Here is a 21,261-nt window from a genome sequence, read left to right on the forward strand (position 1 = left end):
GCCCCCCCACCGCACCCGGCTTTAACCCCGCGCCCGACGGCGAGCACAGCGCTGATTGGCCCGCGCCGCGCAGGCCCCGCCCCGCCCCGCGGTAGGCGGCGGGATGCAGCCGGGGTCCCCAGCCCTGCCTCGGGGTCCCGGCTACCCCCCCATCCCGGGCATCCCCTGCTACACGCACCCCACCCCACGTGCTCTCTCCCTGGGCACTCACGAGTGTGCTCTCACGTGCACGACTCTGGATGCAGGTGTGTGTGCAGGTGTGCACAGGTGCCTGCACGCTCGCTTTGAGCACACGTGTACACACGTGTGTGAGTGTATGCCCCTGTGCCGTGCGTGCCCCTGTGTGTGTCCCGCACAGGCTGTAGCCACGTCCCTGCTCAAATGTCCACTGTGTGCAGTCAGGACACCGAGCACTGTCCTGTCCAGCGCCTGCAGAAGCTGCCCATGGCCCAGAATGAGACCTTCTGAGAGCTGAGGATCCCTGAGGGTGGAGCCACCACAGCCCCCCAGGGCAACTCTTCCAGTAACCTGAACTGAGGCCTGACGCTCACAGTACAAAGGTGTTTCTTGATATTCAAAGGATCCTGCCACATCCCAGTTTGTGCTTGTTGCATTTTGTTCCAGTACTGGACATCACAGGGAAGAGATGAACTCTCATCTCCTTGCACCCTCCCTGCCTGTGTATTAGCAGGATCCCTCAAAATTCCTCTGCTCCAGCCTCAGCCGACCCTGCTCCTGCAGCCACCCCACAGGTGCTCCAGTCACTCCACCACCATCATGGCACTTTGCTGGACTCACCCCAGCATGTCTGTGCCTTGCCCAGGTAATCCCAACTGGAGCAGCACAGGCTCCCCATTGCTGCTCCCTGCCCAGCTTTGCCTAGTGCCATGAGGACACATCCCTGGCTTCTGCCTAGCCGGTGCCCAGCAGGATCCCAAGGATCCCTGCAGAGCTGCTTTCCAGCTGGTGGCACAACTTGTGCTGGTACATTATCCCCCTGGGAATCAGGATCTCTCTACCCTGGAAATACTTTGGGAGGGTAGCTGGGCTGTGGGGCAGAACTTACCCCTCCACCTATCCCAGAGCCCCAGTGCCCCAGGGAAAGGTTGTTTAGGGTAGCCAGTGTGTCTGGGAATCTTGCTGCATCACTGCTGCATCCCAAAAAGGATGCTGGCCCTGCTCTGGAGAAGTGGCCCACTTAAGTCCAGATGCACCTCTCTGTGGGAAGAGAAGTTCCAGGGAGGGAGGGAGGGAGGGAGGGAGGCAGGAAAGAAGGAAGGCCGGAAGGAAGGCGGGAAGGAAGGGAAGGAAGGGAGGAAAGGAAGGAAAGGAAGGAAAAAGGAAGGAAAGGAAGGAAGGTTGGTTCCTCTGGTGAGTTTTTTTCTTCCAGGGCTAATCTTGAGTCATGTCTGTGTCCTGGTTTTCTGGGAGGCGCCAGGGGAGGTGGTCTGTGGATCCCCATGTGCCCTAACCCTAACTGGGAGACACTGGGGCCTGATGGATGGTGCTTGGCAGTGTAGGCTTATCTCACCTTATCAGGATTTCCCTGACAGCAATGCACTGCAGACAGGGCAGAGTCCACCCTATGGCTGTGATAGGGCTGCCATGTGCCACCCATGACATCACCCCATATGTCACAAAGGTCTCCCTTTGTCCTGGGAGCTGTGTTAATGAAGCTGGCTGAGGGCTGGCAGGACTGGCATGCCAAGGCTGGGGAAGGGCTCTGCTTGGGGGTACCCCAGATGTGGGAGAACCAGCTTTCCACCCACAGGGATCCACAGAGCCCTCCTGACATGGGCTCTGCCACACTGTGCTGTGTCCCTGTCCCAGTGCCCCTGGGGCTGCCCTGTGTATGCTTTGTCCCCCCTCATGCCCAGCACCCTGGGGCTGCCCTGTGCCTAGGCTGTGTTGGCAGCCCTGTGGGGCCCCACAGGGAGGGATCCATGGGGGAGCACAAGACAGCCTTGGCTGACAAGTGAATGACTGTGTGAGAGATAGAAAACCCAGTTTGGGTTTATCTGGAAGATAACAGAGGATAAGGAGGGATGCCTAATGCTCTGGCCTTCACTGCCCAAGCAGCTAGTGGGTTACAGGGCTGGCCCTGCAGCAGATCTCCCCACTGTGTAATCATGCAGCTACTGCCCTGCTGCCAGCTGCTGGCACAAGGCTGGTGTCTGGCTGGACAGTGAGGACATGGGGCTGAGCCCTGGGCTAACCAACTCAACAGGCAGCACTGTCAACCCTGCACCCAGCTCCGCTGACGTGGCTCAAGGCTGTAGACAAGGCCAGTGTGTGGCTAAGCTCCCAAGGACTCAGGGCTGAGCCTGCAGTGGGGGAGCACTGAGCTCTGGTGAAAATGCCAGCAGTCATGGTCCATGCAGGGAGTGGGTCCCAGCCTGGGTCAGCAGGAGTGCAGAAATGGGCTGGTGAAGCAATACTTTCCCCTCCTCTTCTGCATGCTATGTTCCATTTGGGGCTCCCCAGTACAAGAAAGATCCCATACTGGAGTGAGGCTGGTAAAGGCTGCTGAGCTAGTCAGGACTGGAGCTAGGCTTATTTGGGCTGAAGAAGAGAAGAAATCAGACTTTATCTGCCCTGAACTCTGGGTCATGGCAGGACTAATTTATTCTCCTTTTGCACTCCCCAGGTCAGCATAGGCATTGGGGTGATGCCTCTTATGGAGACATCCTGCAGGCAGTGGCTGGATGACCAGACTGTGTGAGTGACTGCCAGACCTGGGACCTCATCCATGTCTCAGTGCTGACACACCCCAGATGTCCTCATGTCCAGCCTTGCCCTTCGCCCCAGCAAGCAGCAGCACTGGCTCCCCATTGTATGTGTATCATGCATGCTGCTGGCTTGCTTGTGTCACCTGGGGACAGGCGCCCTTCGGGGAGATGCACAGCTCTGCCTTCTGGAAAAGAAATTGCTGCAGCACTGGATATAAGCCTCTCTGCTTTTTACTGATCCAAGATGGAACTTTCAGCTTTGTGGAAGGAAGCAATAGAGTGTCCAGGATATCCATGGCTCTGAACATGAAAGGCAGAACAGGAAAACAACTTCATGAGAGAAAATGTCTTGTGAAGGCTGGAAGTTGGAACGAGCAAAGGAATGGTGCAGTTATCTCACGTCTGAGTTGAGATTATCAGGTCAAGTACTTTGCAGACCCAGGGAGACCCTTGAGGGCTCCTGTGGACTCTGGCATGCACCCTCAAGTCCCTCCACCCCATGCTAGTTGGTGGGCACTCCCCAGGCTGGCAGCCAACACAGTCACCACCTGTCTGCCTAGGAAAGCCTGGGTCAAGCCGTGGCCTTATGTGACATCTTTGTCCCATCTGGATCCTATCCTTTGGCACCAAGACTCCACACTAGTGCTACCCTATCACACTTGGATGACCTGGAGCCCTCATCACACAGAAGCCAGAAGTGTCCCAGCCTGCTGCATCAGGCTACTCAGGCTTTCCATCAGCCTGACGGAGATGGGGGAACTCAGATGTGGTGGTAGTCAGGCTCTTTTGCTGCTTTCATGGCATTTGCCTGCTCCCTGGCTACCCTGTGGGGCCAGAGGCCAGGGTGGTGGGCTTTACTGCTGCATTCACCTAGCAGTCCTGGCTCTAGGGAGAGCACTGGTTCAGGTTGGGGTGGCACTGGTGCCCATGGGTGCACAGTCCACCCTGGGCAAAGACAGTCCATGTGCCTGGCCCCAGGCTCTGGGAAGGCTGTGCTGGCTGTCATCATGTAGCATCTGCCCAGACTTCTTCAAGGAAAGAGTCATCCCTCTAGGATATATTGTCTAATTTTATAGAGGGAAGGGACTAAGGGGCAGACTTTTCTTCTCTCTTGCCAGATTCTCATTGCAGAAGCAGAGCTGTCTCCATCAGCTATTTTCAGTGTGAGGCTGGGCTGTAGGGACAATGGAGGTGGTCAGGCTCTGCACATCTGCGGGACCCAGAGCAGGAGCCATTTCCTGCTCTGGGTCCTCAGCCACAGCTGCAGCCTCCTCAAGGCTTTTTCCAAGAGTCATAGAGCACCCCAAGGGCCCTGGGCAGCCTTGTCTAGGTGACCCTGCTTGAGCCAGGGACTAGACAAGCTCCACCTTCATCAAGGAGTTGTGCCTTGCTTCCAGCCGTAAATAACCTGCCTTGTCTATAGGAAAATACAGAAAGCCCCAAGACTTAAGGAACACAAAGAAAACCACCCCAAACCCACCACAAAGTACAGAGGTTCCTTGTAAGAAGATGGTACTTTCCTCCTACTGATGGTAGGAGGAAATTCCTACCATTTTCTGTTTTCCCTTAGTCCCTAGGCATTTCCCCATGCCATTGGTGATCAGTGCACCTGGTTTTACTGCCCTGGTGAACGTGTCCCTTCAAATTATGGGAACTACCCAGGAGGAAGAAGCTCTGCAAGGAGTAGTACCTGACTGGTGCATATCACTGCACTCCAGGTGAAGGTCAGGTAAGTGATGAATCACCAGGAGCAGGGTTTACCAAGAGCAGGAGGAACAGCAACGCAGAGCAGGGACCCCCTTTCCAGCATGCGTGGTGGCTTGGCAGGAGCTGTGGGCTGGCACGCTGGGGAGAGGAAAGTTCACGGGGTTGAGGCATTTCTGGAAAGCCCAGTTGCTTTTCTTTCAATGTGCAAGGAAAACTGTGGGCTGGTATTATCATCTCTTTGTAAATGAGATGAAGGGATCAAAGCAGCTTGACAAGAGAAAAAATTCCCACATGCTTCACATTTCCTTCCCATTGTGTGCAACAGATGTGACTGAGCTCTGCCTGTGACAAATGCTGGGAAGGTTTGGGTGCCTGCAGCAGGAAGTGTGTATGGCACTGGGTGAATCATTTACTGCAAAGTCAGGTGAACAAGCCACAGCACGTGTGTGCTTTTTACTCCCAGGTGGTAGAGCAGGGCCCTGCACACAGCCAGCTCCACCCCAAGCATCCTATGGGGACTGGCAGGGCTGCAGCCTGTGCACCCTGGCCTGCAGCCTCCACACCACGTCCACATCATTGTATGGCTCAGCAAAGGGGTATGAGTGCAGGACAAGCTTAAAAACTTGAGCGTTCCTCCTTGAACTCCCCACATCTCCCAGTAAAGCCAGTTTCCCTGGTTTTGGTAAAGGAAGCAGCTAATTTCCGATGGCCTTGGGCCCCAGTGAATTTCTCCTTCCCACTGGAGTTGAGTCTGGTGCAGCTGAGTCTGGGCTTCTCCTGGCTCAGTCCAATGAAATTGCTGTCCTAGCTCTCATTTGTAGTCCAGCATAGACACAAGGCAGGAATTCCAGCAATTTCTACAGAGGGAAGCCTCAGGAACAGTCACACGACAGAGCCCCTGCAGATGTTGGCCAGCAGCATGAGGCCAGCTGTGTCCCAGGCTATTAAAGATAGTCAGCAGTAACAAAGAAGGGCAGTTACATAGAGCAGCAATTCATGGAGTGAGTCCTGGAGACATGGCATGCTGCTGACACAAGGCATTCTGCAAAGGAAACTGGGACTTGGGAGCTTCCTTGTCCCCTGGCCAAAGATGGTAGCCTGGGCCTGTGCTGCTGTTGTCACGACCCACTGATCAGGGGAATGATGTTCAGCATAAATTCTCACCAGGTTGAACAAAGCTGCTGGATACATGTCAGGAAGTCCTATGTTTCATTGTACAGTCACTGTAACTCTGGCAACCAGCCCGCTGCTTAGACTCAAAAGGTGTTGGCCAACAAGCCTGTAAATTCTTATAACACACTTCCACAGGGTGCCGCCTAACAAGCCACAACGCATGTCCATAAACTTCCCACTTGCACAATGAAGTTCACTACAGAGGATGGGGTGGAATATGGTAAGTGTGCTTTGCCCAGGAGAGAAATAAACACAGAAGAGGGAGAAAGAGAACAAAGATTATAATCAGTATGTAGATCCCATCTTGGTCTTGCTGCATGGGTGGTTCAGAGCTGGGATTGTGAGACAAAGTGGAAAAGAAAGGGAGGGAAAAGAGAATGAGTAGGCCCAATCCACTTTATTTTCTAGTTGACCTGGTACAAACCTTTTTGTAAACTTGACTCTTTGTGCTGTTTTGTTCATGCATGCACAGCCAGCCATTTCAGCTCTCCTGCAGGAAGTGTGCTGGAGGGAACTGAGCATGAAACTCAGGGAGGAGCAGGAAATTGGCTAAGAATGCACTGCCCAACCTCCATGGGACTCTCTCCTACAGTCATATCTTTCCTGTTGTAAATCAGAATGACTGAGACAAAACATGTCTATGCCTGGTCCAGTACAGCCATCAGGAATGATGACTCTGCAGAAGCACCAAAGTTTTGTGAGCAGCAGGAGCCCATGGAGCCCAGCAGGCTGGGAAATGGATCTGGTCTAGAAAACCACTAAGTTAATTAGCAAATCCAGCTGCTCTTCCAGAAATCTGCCCCTGCAGCATCCCTGAAGAAAGGGCAGCACTGGTCAGGAGGCTGCATGTTTTTGTTTTGGATACTCATAGCACCTACAACTTTGCTTTAATTCATCTTTGTGTCCATGTCAGTAATTTTGGAAAGCCAGAACAGTTTCACAGACTCTCAAGCTTCAGGACTGCCTCTACCATGTGGCCACGCCACATGCACAGTTACCTCATAATGCATTCTTGAGGATGACAGTCACCTTTCCTCTTCCCTGTGGCCAGAGATTCTCCAGGAAAGGAAAAGGGCAGATTTTCATCAATTTCTTTTGGATTCACATCATGATCAAAGCAGAACTGGACGTTTTTATTGGAAAGCACAAATAAAAACATAGGAGGAACCCCTCAAGCATTGCCACGCACCTCCACCTGCAAAGATGTACTTCAGGGTTATGCAGGGACACAGACTTCCCGAGTTCTGTTGCAGGAACACTGGAGAAGCTGTGAGCAGATTTGATTCCACTCACATTCCATTAGTGATGATGTAACGTCTCAGGTCCTCAAGCTGAGGCACAAATCACAGCTCTGGCAGAGAGCGCTCCGCTTTCATTGCAGGCATGTCCTGGCAGCAAGTGGGGACTCCTTCCTGGCAGAGCATCCCTCCAGAAGCCTTACCAAGTTGGCCAAATTCTGTACAGGGCAGAAAGCCCCGGGTGACCTCATATATATAGATTCTCGGAGCTGGAGTTCACTTGCCAACCTGGCACAGGTAGGAGAGGCAGAGGGATGGAAGCCAGAGCTGGACTCCCGGCCTTGCCACAGCAGGGAGTCCCTCACCAGAAGTGGCTGCAAGGCCCGCTGTCGCGCGGTGTGCTCAGAGCTGCGGGAGAAGCGAAAAGCCCCCGGGCAGCTGTGCCAGTGTGTCCAGGGGACAGCAGCCTGTCCCCGCCGAGACACGGCCGCCCCTCACCGCGAGCCGCCACCAGCGACTCCCGCGCTGCGTCCGCCCGAGCGGCTCGGTGCCGCCGTGCAGCGCCCCCTGCGGGCCGGGAGGCTCCTGCAGCCGCCGGCTGCTGAGGGAGCGGGCGGGAGCGCGGCCCGCGGACAGAGCCGGTCCCTGCCCCCGCGGGCCGCGGACAGAGCCGGTCCCTGCCCCCAAGGGGCGCGGACAGAGCCGGCTCCCTGCCCCCGCGGCCCGCGGACAGAGCCGGTCCCTGCCCCCGCGGGCCGCGGACAGAGCCGGCTCCCTGCCCCCGCGGGCCGCGGACAGAGCCGGTCCCTGCCCCCGCGGGCCGCGGCAGCTCCTGCCGGCAGGGACTGTCCGCTGGGTGTGGGTCGCTGTGGTCGCTGTGTGGGAGCCCAGCAGCTCTGCATTCTGCCAGGGAATGGCACCCAGCCGTGCTGTCGCGTCAGAGCTGAAGGCCCTGCTTTGAGAAAAGGGGCGGAGCAAAGACCTCCAGAGCTCCCTTCCAAGCTAATCCGCTTACTTTGTAAAGAAGCTGTTTGGAAACACAGACCTTACCTGGTGGATTGTCAGAGTTGCAGAGCGATGAGCAAATCTGTGCCTGTGTGCAAGCTGGACAGTTTTTCTTTCCACACAGGTTTCTCAGTGCCGCTGCTTTGAACCTTCCAGCAATACTTCCTGCTTGTCCTATGTTCCCCAGTTGCCACACCAAGTGCCTTGTCCTGCTCTATGTCTTCTACTGGCCCAACAGTTGGAAAAGCTGGGTGGACTGTGGAAGGAGGCCGTGAGGCGACTCCACAGCCTGTCCCCAGCAGGCTGGGGACAATGGACAGGCTGTCTGAACTTTGCCAGAACTGCTCAGGATGAGGTGGAGTGAAGACATCTGCTCTGTGCATCTAGTGGACTCCTACAAGGTATCCTCCAAACAGAACAAAACAAACCTCTTCTCCCACACAAAGGTATGGAGTACAATGAGAAATCTGGAGGGTGAGCTGGGTTTGTCATTGGTTACCTTCTAGCACACCATCCCTCTGTCCTCCTCTCACTTTCTTATGGGGTGTTCCTTTCACCTGGTATCAGCTGTGGGCAGGGCTGTGGTCACCCACTTGGTTTTTTGAAGTCTATTGCAAGTTTTCTTACTAAATCTGTGCTATTGCTGCTGCTCTGTGCTATCACAGAACAATGTAGGGGGCAAGGGACCTTCAGAGGTCTCCAGAGCAGCCTCCCCCTCCAGATTCCATTAGGAGTGGTTGCTCAGGTTCTCTAGCGGAGCTTCTAGTGTCTCCAGGGATAGAGATCCCACAGACTCTCTGGGGCCTGTTCCCTGAGCAGTCTCATGATAATTTTTTTCTCTTGTGTACCCAGCTGGAATTCCCTATGTTCTATTGTGAGCCCATCAAACGCTTGTCCTATCATCATGCGCCTCTAAGGACACAGCACTGTCCCTTTAGCATCTTCTCATTAGGCGGGTGCTTCTGAAGGCAGCAACTGGGATCCTCAAAGCCTTTGATACTCCAGAATGAACAAACCTCATTCCCCCTCCTGTCATGCATCCCTTACTTCCAGCCCCAGCAATCCTGGTGGCCTGCACTTGATTTACTGTTGTGTGTCAGTGACCCTCTGTCTTGGTTTGAAAAGACAGGAGTCTGTGAAGGAAGGCAAAAAGCCTTCTGTGAAATGGAAAAGGTAAACCCCCTCCTTCCGAATTATCACAATTTCAGAATTAAAAGGGCTCTCAGGCAAAGATATGGGAACGGGAATAACAGTTCTTTACTAGGAAGAAAAAAAACCCTAAACAACAATGTAATTTAGCACAAGCAAAAAACCACTGGCAGAGTGAGAAAAACCTGACACCCTGAGAAGTCAGGGTGTTGATAGTAGTCCAGCCAGATAGTGGCTGCTCCTCCTGGAGCGGCGATCTGCAGAAGGGTGTAGATCCTTTCTGAAAATGCGGCGAAGGAGCAGCTGGGCCTTGGTTCCTGATTCCTCTGGGAAACCCAGCGAAGAAGGCTGTCTGTGGTCTCAGAAATGCTTGTTTTATGGTGGCAGGGATGCTTGGCTCCTCCCTCTGGGTGGAGCATCTCCCAATGGGATGATGTAACTAATCTTACCAGCCACAGTGAGTAATTCAATAGCCCATTAGCAGGAGATTATCTTCCTGGCAGTGTCATTGTTCTTGAAAGAGATAAGAAAAACTGCCTAACCCCCAACAGATGGCAAAATAGAATACATGCTTATTTTACAAGCCAGGACACCCTCTTGATGTTTTTAACTGGAGTCCAGCCTGGACATAGCACTACAGAAATTTTCTTAGGATGGAGCAGGGTTTATGGGGCTCCACATTCACTTTGCCTCCTGTCTCTGCTTGCGCTCTAAAAGCAAGTAGTAGAGTGGTTTTGGATAATAAAATGCAAGTTGTTGTTCCAGAAGCTTAAGAACTTCCCATTGCCTGTATCCCATTATGCCATTGCCTGTAGCTATTTTTTTTTTTTCCAAATGAGGATGCTATTTGGGATTTGTAGACATTTCCTGAGAGGCAAGTGGGGTCCAGATGCTTCTTGGGAGCACTGAAGTAGTGCAAGCACTCATCTGAGCTGAGCTGCCCTGGCTGAACTGCTGTCAGAGGCTGGTGAGCACTGACTGCCTTGTGGTGCATTCCAAAGCTCTTAATTTTGGTGAGAAGGATGTCCTTTACAGAGCAGAGGGACATTCTGGCTTTCTGCCTCAAGGAGGCAGAGCAGTGTCTGCTCTCATTGCTCATTTACATTTTTATTCGGTTAATCAGAAGCTTCTTTTGTACCAAAACTTTTGTGTTTGGCACAAGAGAACTTATTGGGAAGCTATTTTTCCAACAAACATCACTATTAGGCTTCAGCGGGTTAACGAGTGTTGCTTTTTTTGATCACTGCTCAGCTAGGTCACTGATCATTGGAGCTTTTCAGTTGTGTCATTTTTAGGAGTAAAATCTGGCTGCAGGAAGGCTCAGAACAGCTGTCTGAGAGGGTGTTCCCTGAAATAAATGGGCAGGAGATCTTTCTCCTTTTTAATGCCTTTATTAAGAAGAATCAGCTCAGGTGGGGAGAAATCGACGGGTTGCGCCCTTGCCGCCGTTGCTCCCAGGCGTGGCATGAAGGAGGAGGATGATGCAGTTTTGTCCACTGGTCTGCAGACAGAACTGGGGACTCTGTCCTCACGGGAGAGTCGTGGAGTCCTTGGTTTGTTGGTTTAGAAACCCGGGGGGTCTCTTTAATCAGTTTCTTTTCAGGTTAGGGTGAGAAATAAAAAGATTCAAGCACGTACGGGACAATGCTTTCATCCTTAGACGTCACTTTAAGTCACTTGTTGGCTCGTGATTTTAGGGGTTTTTTCTTGTAAAAACTGTAAAACTGTAAAAACCCAGGGTGCACTGCATTTCTTATTTGCATGTTGTCTCTGGTGTCACTGCCCATTCTCTTTACCCTGGAGGGTTTCCCTTGGTATCTTCTTTGCATACGGCCAGAATCAGGGAAACAATCAGTTAATCACCCGCCATTAACGAGTGATTAAGGGCTTTTCTTCGGCAGCGAAACTAAAGGAGTCTGACCCGGTCTGACTTGGTTTTTTTAACTCTGAAACTTAAAAAAAATACAACTTTCTATTCATAACATTCCCTCTAAAAATCCCAGAGGAAACTACAGCTGTTGGTGTTGCATTTCTGCAGCCCTCCAGGAATCACTGTGTGCCTAGTGGATGAATGAAAAAAATCTCTGGGAATCTTTGAATGAAGGGTAACTAAACCAAGAACAGGCAAAGCTGACATCATTGCACATTAGGAAGGGATGAGATACCAGGGCCACCATGAAGGGACTGTCATTAGGCGCCAAAGTTAGTGTTGACGTGAGACACTTTGTATGTTGTGGCAAGACTTGTCACAAGTTAAAAGCCAGCTTCTCTGAAGCTCTGGGCTCCCGCTGGAACCCAAAGTGGTCTAGAACCCAAAAGGGAGGAGTAGCAGCAGCAGCAGCAGCAGCCAGTGCAGGTGTCTGTGGGGAGCTGGCGCAGAGGGAGGCAACCCCAGCTGGCCCAGAACAGAGGTGGAGCAGGGAGCTGTGTGGGGCAGAAAGGGAAAAGAAGGAAATGCTCTGGAAGCTGAGGATTGTGCAGAAAAGCCACTAAATGAAAAGCTGTTGTCCATAAAGGAGACAGAGGAGTCCTGCAACTTTATTTGAGTAAAGGGAGAGAGTCCACTGGGACATACCCCTGTGCAGTTTCTTGGTTTTGGAGGACGCTGCCTCCTTTTATCCTAAACTCTTGGCCACACGTTACCCTCTTCCCTTCCCCGTTGGCTGAGGAACTAGGAAGGTACAGCCTTCCTGAACTGCCTACCACATATCCCCCCTTGAATATGTATTGACATTTTCCCCCAAAGTTTGGAAGTTCATACTGTCTGGGTTCTGTAGTAGACTTGTGTGGATGCATTTCTCCTATGATCCTGAAGTTCAAACTGTCTGGGTCAAATTGTCTGGGTTCTGCAACAGACTTGTAGCTTGAAGTAGAGACATTAACATCTATTTCTCCTAAAGACCCTCACCCATCAAGTCGTTTGTAAAGACATTAGTACCCATATTTCCTGTCAGGATCGATCCCCAGCCTCCCTTTGGCAGGTTTGAGGTCTCCTAGAGCCTCCTTCACACCTGTGATGCCATCTCTGCAGCACAATCCTGGCCTCCAGCATCCACCAGCAAATGTTGCCCCTCAGGGAAAAAGGACTGCAGACCTGGGACATCCAGGGCGCTCTGTGCCATGTCTCATCCCACTCCAACTCATCCCCCTTCCCCACCTGCAGCTGGACCAGTCCCCAGTACCCCCAGGAGCATGTCCTGGGTTCAGCAGTGCGAGTACTGTGGCCCTGTGCTGCTGAGCAGGAGCAGAGCCAGGGGTTCTGACATGGTGTTTCTGATTGGGAAGATCCTGACACAGTCACATCCCTGCCTGAAGAGTGCTGGGTGTCCCCTCCACTGGTATTCTCCCAGATGCAGCTCCAGCTGGGCCAGGAGAGCCCTGGCAGCACCATGGGACAGCTCTTCTCATGGACACTGCAGAGACTATTCCCTGACCATGTACCAGGGCACACAGCAGGGACTGGGTCACATGCTGGCCCTGCTCTTGATCAGCTTGAGGCACAAATATGCCTGCTTGGGGGTCGCCCCCAAATCAGTGGCAATCCTCTACCTGCTGGAAGGACATGGATATGCAGGGGTGCCACTGCACCCTCAGCACCACTGTCCTGCCCATCAAGCCCCCAGGAGAGCCCAAGCTCACTTATAGCCATCTCTAGTTCTGTCCTTGCCAAGGAAGTTATGCCAGAGAACCCACCAGCACTGGATGTGACTGTTTGCTTGGAAGCCAGAGTGTCCCTTTGCCCTAGATCCAGTGTACCATGTGCTGAACCTGCCTTGGAGATGGGCCACCTGCCCTTTTGTCAGAGAGCTTGCTCTTCTGTCTTGCCCTGCCTTTTTGACACAAGCAGGACTCCAAAGGTAACTAGTTCAGGTACAAAGAACAAGGGACATTCAAGAAACTAATTAGGATTGCTGTCAGAGGTGGAAAATCTACCTTAAAAACAGCCCTAGCTTCCTATTGTGTCCCAGAGGGGTGCTGGGATGGCCAGAGGCTCAGGGCTCCTTCTGTACTGCTGGTGGGTGTTTCTCCTCTGCAGATAATGCCCAGAGCCCCAGGGTAAGGATTGGTGGGGAGGGAAGCAACATCAGGTGGTCTGGGGACTAATCAAAAGCCCTGTGGTCTGAAAGGGCTTTGGGAGTACAGACAAGTCCAGGATTGAGCAGAACATTCCTTTGCCATCCTGCATCTGAGATACCAGGAGGCCCCAGTGAGAGACTGAACTGTGAAGGGATGATGACTCAAAACATTCTCCCATTTGTGGAGATGCCAGGGTGCTTTGTTAAAATGGAGGAGGAGAGCTTTTGGATATGTAATGGCCAATCTGATCTGAAAAGACCTCTGTCTTGAGGCCTTTGGGTGATGAGATCTTCCTACTCTTGTCAGATTACTGTAGATAACCACCAAAACGACTACATACCTACTTGCCTGTACTGTGAGAAACAACAGCTCACCTTTTAAAATGTTAAAGATTTATTAAACCATAGCAAAAAAATACAACAAAAAGACCAAATACAGAAAAATTACAGTACTGAGAGCCCTGCCATGACTACCAGCCACGTGGCTCATCTTCAGAATGGATGTTCTGTCTTTTATATCTCTAGCCTCTCCTAGAGCCTCGTCAGTCGACTCCTTTCTTGCTGTCCACTGGTGGAGATCACTTTCTTACATTTTGATTGGAGGTCAGGTGTTACCATAGTAACAATCCAACCTTCCCAAATGTCCGGACTCCCCAGGCCATCCTGTGATAACAATACTAGGGAACACATTGCAGTAACATAACTGTACACCTATAAAATTTCTCTTAACATACCTATAATGTTCACCCCTTAATTGTGAGAGCCAACTACCTTATTATTCATCCATAACACTGTGCAATCATATTTTTCTACAATAAACCCTGCTTGTGTATGTTTACACAAACACCAGTCATTCAGTGTCATTTCACTCTAATCTGCTCCAAAGAATCTAGTAACGAGAACCTGGGTTACTATTGGCTTTGGGGGTAGGTTGTAACAACCCTGGTCCAAAGACAGCTCTTGCTGAATAAATATCTATAATAAAAATCTATAATGGAGACCTTTACAATTGCTACTTTAAAAATTCTTCTTCTTCTTTCTTCTTTTATTTCTCCACTTTTCCTTTCACTAACTGCAGTGTGAGCAAAGAGGAGGACACACAATGGTGTGGTATCTGCTCCCATCATTTTGGTTCACAGCCTGAAGAGACAACTTTGCAGCCTGAGGCAGAAGCAAAAGAAACAGCACAGTTGGTCCATTTGGAAAGGGAGAAAGTGATTTCCTGAACTTCTAGTGGTAATGGGCTCACAGTGGGAAGAGATGGCATGGAGTTAAGCTGTGGGCTGTGGGACGTGCCTGCAGAAGCACATGGCAGCACAAAGAAGCACATGGCAGCACAAAGAGGCTTTTCTCTGCCTCATTTTAGGAAGAGGAGGTGCCACATGGCAGGGTTCTGCAGAGGAGCCTGCCAGAAGCTGTCAGGTGAACAGCAAATGAGCATCCCATAGAAGGACATTTAGAAAGTGTATTGCTGATGTGGCAACATGGGATAGGTCACATAGTGAGAATTACCATGTAAGGAAACACTGTGCCTTGAAAAAGTGTATAAAACCAGCTTGTTTCTTTGAATAAATAATTCAGATTCCCTGCTGGTCTGGGAGTATGTCATGGTCATTACAGCTCACTGCCAATCTGGCAGCACAAATGGCTTCTGGAAAGACAGCTTCATTTATTTTCAAATATACCCTTGAGGGTGTGCTGCTGGCACACATTTATTATGTTCTGGAAGTGTAACAAAGGCATGTCCTGAACACCAGTGCTGGACGTGGCCAGTTGCTGTGTTATGACTGTAGCAGAGGGGGCTAGGGGTGGAAACTGTGTAAATTTTCTGCCTCTAGACAGTTGTAGTGGTAATTTTCACTTTGATGTGTGAAATTCTTTTTGTTGATGCAAGTGAAGTTTGTGTCATGAATATTTATATTAATGCTAATAACCTTAGTTAAGAGCTGAGAACAGTTCCATCTCTTTCTAACAGAAGTCTTTCTTTCGAATCTGAGATGTCTCTGAAGCTTTTCTTTTCTGCTAGACTGGGGAAGACAGTCCTGGACAAGATCTTTGGACACAGTTGTTTGTCTGCTTGGGTAAAGCTTTAGTCAAGATGTTCTTTACCTCTGCATTTCTAAGCATGTAGATGAAGGGGTTTAGCAGTGGTGTTACAGTTGTGTTTAAGATGGTGACTCTTTTGGTCAGTTCCAATGATGGCTTGACATGGAGGAAGATGGTGGAGCAGTACCAAATAATTACTATAATGAGATGGGAAGAACAAGTGGAGGAAGATCTTCACTGGCCTTGAGCACATGGGATAATGTACAGTGGAGATGATAGAAATAAAGGAGTTCAGGGTAAGGACATGGGAGCCAAGGATGACAATGTCTCAGGCTGCAAATGCAAGATGTGTCTGGGGGTGTGTATTCTATTGCCATCTGTTAGAGATGAGGCAGTTATCTTCTGTTAATTGGGCCACCTGTTAAAACCAGGTGGGAGTGTTTCCTTTATCTCTTCCATGAGCAATCCTCCCTCCAGGAGATCTCTGCTGTCCATGGCCACTGAGTGTCCCTGCAGGGCTGATCAAATTCCATCATCCCAGGGGGAGATGCTCCGCCCAGGGCAGGAGCCAAGCATTCCTACCTGGATCCAATCTGAGCCTGGAACAGCCCAGCAGCCTTTGCCTGCTGCATGCCCAGAGGAGCAGCTTTCTTCTGCCCTGAATTCCCAGAGGAAGAGCAGGCCCATCTCCAGCAGCCCTGGAGCTGCAGAGGAAAACTCCCCCCTTGTGCAGGATCCCTGCTCCAGCAGAACCACAGCTGGCACTGCAGGAGGGCTGAGCCCCCATGGGATGGGACTGTGCCACCACCCTGACACACAGGGGGTCAGCTCCTGCTCTCACTCTGGCTGTGGTTTAGTTTTTTTGTTAATTTGTACTACTGCATTTGTATTTTTAATTTTCCTAGTAAAAAACTGTTATTCCTATTCCCATATCTTTGCCTGGGAGCCCCTTAATTTCAAAATTATAGCAATTCGGATTTACATTTTCCATTTCAGGGGAGGCTCCTACTCTCCTTAAGCAGACTTTGTCTGCTTAAGTATTGTCTTTTCAAACCAAGACAATACTAAGTATGGTGGTGGAGTTGATGGTAAGTAATCACGAGCATAATAGTGCAGAGGTTGCCCGTGACTCAGGACATCCATAGAGAGGAAGAAGACAAACAGAAATACTTGCAGGTGTTGAGAATCAGAGAATCCAACCAGGATAAACTCCTGTACTTGGGTTGACTTCTGTTGCACATCCAGCCTGAAACAGCAAACCTGACTTCAGGGGCTGGGCATGCAGAAAGCAGAGGCAACTGTGGAGAAACCTGACTCACTCTCCCTTGGTCTCGAGGAGAACAGGGCCAGCTTATATTCCAAGCATAAATGTCACAGAGGCTGATACCTGCTCCAGCCTATCATGGCTTGGGCACTTTCATGAGATGGGACAGTGATGTCTTCAACGGAGCTGGTCATAGTCAAGGGAGAGAAACGGGCACTTCCAGGCTGCAGCTGGTTCCCCAACAAACCCTTTCCTCCTGCTGGCTAATCAATCATGTCTCAGCCTGGATCTCTGCTCACCAGCTACGAAGAGACATCACACTGTGTCAGATGGAGAAACTTGTGATGGAGATAAATCAGCTCTTGATGCCTGTAATGAACTGGGCAGAACCTGAGCAAGTTCAACATCTGCTCTCTAACATACCAGGATAAAGAAATTAAGAGAGAAAAAATTCTCTGTATTTAACAATGACTGTTCTCCCCCAGCCTTTCCTTAAGATAGCTTAAAGTTGAAAGGGATTTAAGGTTTTGAAGATAAGCTCCAAGGCAGAAGACAGGAAAAACCCCCAGAAATCAGAAAAAAACCAAAATTTAATCAGTTCAATTTTCAGTGCAGGTTGTAAAAGCTTTGCCAAAAAACCAGTTTTTTCATGGCTGCAAAATTTCTCCTATCATCCATCAGTTTGTGTGCCCATTCTTTACATCTGCACACATCAACCCCTCCATTCCTCTCCTCTCCCTGCTTTTTAAACTGTAATCTATTGGCCTGTCTTTAATCTATTGACTGTAAGGTCTGGGACTGTGCTGTAAACTTCATCCTTATTACTGGTCTCCTTTGGTGCTGGGTCAGTGCCCTCTGTGTACCCACCACCTTCTGCTAACCAGAGGGACCCTCCAGCTGAGGGGTGGAAGAAAGTGTCACCCTCTGGGGTGGTACTGGCACCTGCCCCCGGCCTGTCCCTGTCTGCCTCCATTCTATCATCCAGAAGTTTGTGGCTCTGATTTTCTATTCTAACCTGCCTGCAGACACCTTGGTATCCTGGAACAGCTTTATCACCATCAGCTCTCAGCAGACGTTAAAACATTCTTGCACCACCTCATCCTCTACATGGTGTGTGATTCACCCCCGAGAGTTCCAGAAACTCTGGTGAGCTCGCTCTTGCCTGAAACTCTCCAGAGCCAGAGCCCAGATAGTAGGTGAGGCTGTCCTCTGGGAAGGCTCCAGGAATCATGGCTTTAATGAGCATAAGAGGAAACTGTTTAATTTCTTTGTCAGTTTAAGCCTGAGAAGTTAAAATATTCTGCATCAAATGAGCATGATCCATCTCTGCCTCCACTGGGGAATCTGACACTGTCCCACCTGGGGTAGCACAACAGTCCCTGAGGCAAAGTAGTTTCTGGGCAGCCTGGAGCCCGTTGTTTTCCTGTTCAGGCAACAAGGACTAAGCTGTATCTGGTGAGATCTCCTGTTACTGACCCCTGCCAGAGCACAACAGAATACAGCCTGGGAAGGTCCCGTGAGGGCTTTAGGTCTGTCCAGTGCCTTTCCTGCAAGCTCACCTGCATGCAAGGTGTGCTGGTTCTGGCCAGGACAGGGGCCATTTTTGCAGTAGCCAGAGTGGACATGTCCAGGACGCTGATGTTATTTTACACCACCTCATCTCATTGCTGGGTGCAGGGGAAAGGCACTGTCTTCTGAGAAGGGCTTGTTTCCACTTGAGAAAACATCTGTTGTATCTATTAGTGGGGGATTTTCCCATGTGAATAATTTAATTTCTTATGCCTTTCGTCATTAGCAATGTTGCTGCTATTGTTCATTTTCTTATCTCCTTGCTGTTTCCAGTGTATTGTTCTTACCTCAACCTGGTATCTTTACCTTTTGTATCTGCAGTTGGAGAGGGGAGGGGCACATGGTTTTAGTGGGAGCACTGCCTTGGAGAATATAATTTCTAAACCATGGCACAGCATCAGGAAAAATCAAAATGTACCAAAAGCCATCCCATGTTTGAAATGGCACCAAAATGTAATGTTTTTGTTATGAATAAAAAGTTATCAATTTTTTTAAGGTTGCAGAGTTAAAACAAGTTGAACCAGTTGCTGTTGATTTGATGGTTACCTTCATGTTGCAGTTACCTATTGTTAAGAGTCTTCTACAATTACCAGTTAATGGTTGGTGATTAGCCATTGTCCCCCCCATGCTTGCAAGGGAGTGACACCAGACCCCACAGGTAGCAGGGAGGCAGTGACATCAGAACTAGTATGCAGATGAGAATGCATTTCACCAGATTTTGCAATTTTCCAGGGAAAAAAAACCCCTAAAAACAACGAGCCAACATGGAATTAAGAGACCTAAGTGATGTCTAAAGATGAGGAACTTAATCCAGTATCTGCCAAGATCCTTTTTACTTCTCACCCTAACATCAAAAGATGTTAACTAGAAAGAGGACCTAGAATGTTAGACTGAAAAAGCGGAATTTCCGACTCTCCCGTGAGGACAGAATCCCGAGCTCTGTCTGCAGACCAGCGGACACAGCTGCATCATCCTCCTCCTCTGTGCCACTCCTGGGAGCAACGGCGGCATGGGCGCGACCTGTCGATTTCTCCCCACCTGAGCTGATTCTTCTTAATAAAGGCATTAAAAAGGAGAAAAATCTCCTGCCCTATTTATTTCAGTTTTCATCCAACCCTAAAGTACTTGTAAATCAGCCTGACAAAGGTGGATGTGCAATCAAGAGTCAAACAAAACAGGGATACATGAACACGGGAGAACGGACAGGCAGATGAGTTGAATTACAGATAAGAATCAGTAGAGGAAATCTTGCCAGCAATTAAGACAGGTAGGAGAAGAGGAAAAGTGACTAATGAATCATTGAGACCCCCAGGGTAGTGACTTTGTGATGGTGTCATTGTGAGGGCAGCAGAGGAGGAGGACTGTGCTGGCTGAAGCCACAGCATGCACAACAGATATTTGGATTTCTCAGTCTGGAAAATGCCTTTTCAGAATTATGGGCAACACTTGCAAGTTGTGCATCCATTGTGGAAAGTAACTTTAGGAGATAAAGTAAAATTATTTAATTAAATATGAAGAAAAATATTTTACCTGGCACAGGCATTCTTTTAACTTTAAGCAAGCATCTTGTCCTTTAAGTAAGTGGTCTTTTTTATCATCTATCAGCAGTCCTGGCTCACCAGGAGGTTGGCAGATATGATGTCTGAATCAGTTTCATCCTTCTACAAAAATGATGAAAAGAAGGATCTAGTGAACTCCTTCCTTTGGTGGCTGGGAAGGCTGTGGAGCAGATAAATCCTCCTGAGTGCTTTGCTGACAAGGGAACAGCCTGGGGGGAGAGGGGTGCGAGCTGGGATTTGAGCCAGGGAAGGGAGGTGGGATACTGCTTTTTGTCATACCAATGTGCTCCTGAGCCATTACTGGCTCAGGCCAGTAAAGCTCCCCCAGCCCTGGAAAAACATCAGGACATTCGCACCACAGCCTGAGGGTTTTCATCTCTTTGGATGGGGCATAAATGGCTCAATCACGCTGATGAGAGAGGAGGCTTTATGTCTCCTTGAAGTGCTCCCACTCATCTCTGGGGCCTTTGACCAGAGGACTGTGCATGATCCACAGTGTTGTATGTTGCATCTGTCTGATGCAGAGTCCTCCAGAAGAGACGGATCATCTTGGAGGTCTCCCTGGGAGGAGTCTGGGGCTGCTACCCATGACCACAGGGCACTGTAAGAAGGAATCTCAGGTGGATCCCAGAAGAGAGTTAATTCCAAATGAGAAATGGTCACCCCAGGTTGCTTTTCTTGGAGCAGCCTTGAGCTGCTACTGGGTTCTCAGGAAACTAAAGCAGCTGAGTAAAGCCTTCAGGAGATGCCTGAGAGGAGTTTGGGGTGGGTCCTTGAGGATGTAGGTCTCATGAACAGAAAAGAATCATCTTGGATACCTTCCCTGGAGAAATATGGGGCTGCTATTTGGAATTTCAGGTGCTGAAATAAAAGACAGAAAGACTCCAGAAGATGCATAGCAGGTGCCTAATGTGGAACCTGGAAGAGGCAATCTCCACAAAGAGAAAAATCATCTTGGGCAGTTTCCCTGGAGGAGTTCTGGGGCTGCTGCCTGGGATATCAAATGCCTACACTGGAGATGAAAAGACTGGGAGGTGACTGGGAGAAGCTGCAGGGAGATTCCAGCAGATACACTTTTGTTCAAAAGAGGAAAAATCATCTCAGGTAGCTTACTTGTAGGAGTCTTGGACTACTACTCAGGATGTCAGGATTTAACAGTATTAGTGAAATGACTCTATGAGATGCTTGGGAGGAGTCTCAGCTGGATCCTCAAACACAGAGCTTCTACCAAAGAGAAAAACATTACAGGGATCTTCCCTGGAGTAGTCTGGGTCTGCTACCCGGGATATAAAGTCTCGAAATCACAGATCCAAAAGCCCCAGGAGGTGACTGGGAGGAGTCTTGGGGTCATCCAGGATAGTTCCCTCCAGAAGAGATCAAACAGCCCCAGCTGCTTCTTTGGAGTACCCAGGATGTCAAGGCTTTAATAAGTAGAAGTAAAATCTATTTGAACTCTGGCCAGCTCCGCCCAGCTGAATGCAGCCGAAATCAGCCCAGCTAAACTCAGCCGAACGCAGCCAAATCCCGCTGAGCTCGAGCCGCTTGTGCAGCGCCCCCTGCGATGGGACGGCTCCTGCAGCCGCCGGCCCCACGCTCAGGCTCCTGCCGAGTCCCCGGGAACCAGGGAGGAGTGACTGTGGGGGAGGCAGGCATCAGGCCCAGCAGGAGCACGGTGGTGTCACCAGATGGTGTGAGCCAGATGATGGGAGGGGACAGAGGAGCAGAGCGTCCCGCAGAGCATCCCCA

General features: G+C 50.2%; 1 long non-coding RNA gene across 2 annotated transcripts; it reads left to right on the forward strand.

The window, feature by feature from the left end:
* The first annotated feature begins 7,175 nt into the window (after window positions 1-7,175).
* Window positions 7,176-19,376, forward strand: LOC135282728 (uncharacterized). Of its 2 annotated transcripts, none has more exons than XR_010348769.1 (2): window positions 7,176-8,298; window positions 14,156-19,376. It is a non-coding gene; the product is annotated as an uncharacterized LOC135282728 (long non-coding RNA). The 2 variants fall into 2 exon arrangements; XR_010348770.1 differs by having other exon boundaries at window positions 18,689-19,376.
* The last annotated feature ends 1,885 nt before the right edge of the window (window positions 19,377-21,261 follow it).

Source organism: Passer domesticus, chromosome 17 (assembly GCF_036417665.1).
Source record: "Passer domesticus isolate bPasDom1 chromosome 17, bPasDom1.hap1, whole genome shotgun sequence".
NCBI lineage: Eukaryota > Metazoa > Chordata > Aves > Passeriformes > Passeridae > Passer > Passer domesticus.